This window comes from Solanum pennellii, chromosome 10, assembly GCF_001406875.1.
Source record: "Solanum pennellii chromosome 10, SPENNV200".
Classification (NCBI taxonomy): Eukaryota; Viridiplantae; Streptophyta; class Magnoliopsida; order Solanales; family Solanaceae; genus Solanum; species Solanum pennellii.
Window position 1 is genome coordinate 41,599,134 of NC_028646.1, and position 2,249 is coordinate 41,601,382.

Sequence of the window (2,249 nt, forward strand, 5' to 3'; positions counted from 1 at the left end):
CTTAAATTTGATTGACTTTCCCTATCTAGACATCGTGACCTCAAACGGGCATATCTCCCTCAAACAAACTCAAAATTAGCAAATTCAGTGGTGTTTGAAGGATAATTCAATTACCTTTCATTTAATACCTTGTAGCTCCCCTAACTCATCATGTAGAAGCAGTTATGATCGTTTAAATTTAACTCATACTTAACATACTTGATAAATTTTGATATTTTTCATTCTTTCCAAATATGATTCTTTCTAATTCCTGCTCTTTCAAATCGCAGAGTGTTACAGTTAGAGATAAATATAAATGGAAGCAGCTAAAGATTTATTCATTGAAAGATTATCCATTCTTTGGATATGACATTGAACACTCCCTTAAGAGCAAATTGAGTGAGTGTTTCGAATCCTAAGATACAACCTCCAACAATTATTATAGAAGTGATATGTGATAATAAAGCTGTAAAAAAAAGAAAAAAAAAGCAAGGTCTCCAAGTCTGTGGGAAAAGACTCAAGCATAAGCAGAGCTAGTGTAAGGATTGATGGAAAAAGGAGAGCGAGTTAAAGAAGATATAGATTACATTGTCTCTCAGCATAGTCCAGATGCTGATGAAGATTCTTCAAAAAGGGGAAATTACAGTGTCTCGTAGGAAAATTTGTGAGCATTGTAGTCATGCCAGTAGCTTTACCGAAGGTTTTCTTCGAAGGTACCTTGGAAAGATACACTATATTTAAGATACTCTCCTAAAGAAGACTCATCTCATATAGTTGAACATCATTTTCAAAGGACATTAGTGAAAGTTTTACAAATCTCGGGTAAGGACAATTGACTATCTTAGTACTTATCTCTATCAATTTGTTTGTCATTCTTTTCTTTCCGGTATGTCTCAAAAAAACATAATATTTTATTTTTTAAAAATTACATGTTTAAGAACACTAAATTAAATGATATTCTTGTACATTTTACATACTTTTTTTTATCTAAGATTATTGGATTCAAAAGTCTTTCTTTACTTTCTTAAACTTCATTTCAATTCGAAACAGGCAAATAAGTTAAAATAAAAAGATTATCTATTTTTCTATTTTTTTATTATGTAAATGAATTAACCTTTTCTGCCTTTAATTACACATGAGTGTTTATCAAGAATATTGCAGTTACATGAGCACACTTTCTCTTAGGATCATGGAACTCTTAGGGATGAGCCTAAGTGTACAAAAGAGCCTCTTCAAAGAGTTTCCCAAAGATAATGAATCCATAGTGAGACTCAACTATTAGCTTTATGATCCAATATCATTAATTGTTCTCCATCAAAATTGTGTTAGCGGACTTTAGATATTTGTAGACAACAAATGGTACTTCATCCGTCCAAATTTTAATGCTTTTGTGGTAAACATAGGTGACACATTTATGGTTAGAAAATTCACACACCAGAACTATATAATAAGCTAATGCATTATGTATACAAGTGATATAAATAGAGTAAAATAGACAAACAATACATTGTTAGGTGACAAATATTATAAGATCTATTCACATGACGCGCAATGAGATACATCATGAATTGTTAGACGTACAATATATAAGGACTTTTGAAGACGCTATCGAATAGAAGATACAAAAGTTGCTTGCATAGAGCAGTGGTTACAAATAAGACCTCTAGAAAATCACTTGTTTCTTTTTTGTTTGTCCAGATAAAGATAAGTTGGTGAGTCCACCAGCTGAATTATTGGACCACAACAATCCTCGACTTTATCGCAACTTCATATGGTTTGCTCTCCTTGAGCTTAATCGAAAGCATCATAGAGCTGATACAAGCATTCTTAGGGATTTCTCGATGTGGCTTCAAGAAAATAATGCAAAAACTTTATAGCTATACATATGATGTTCAAGATTGAAGGCCTTGGAATCTTTTGTATATATATTGAATTAAAAATAAATTCACAAGAAATGAAACATTACAATATGTTGAATTATTTATCCTACTATATATTACATTTAAGTGGGTGAAGCTGGATAAAATACATTTGCTTCATCGTTTTCTATCCAAAACATATATGTTACAGTTAATCAATAAAATAAAGTGAATAATAAGATTAATTTTTTCATTAGCTGAAGTTAACACAATAATCTCGCAATACATAATGATTTTTTTCAACAAGTAGCATTGAATTTTATCATCTACATCAAAAATCTATTTATCATTTTTCTTTTCGAAAAGTTCTTATTTTAAAAATAGAAATTTTGAAATAGAAATAAGTCATAA

General features: G+C 30.3%; 1 pseudogene; it reads left to right on the plus strand.

Moving 5' to 3' along the window:
* The first annotated feature begins 588 nt into the window (after positions 1-588).
* LOC114074240 lies at positions 589-1,856 on the plus strand (annotated as a pseudogene).
* The last annotated feature ends 393 nt before the right edge of the window (positions 1,857-2,249 follow it).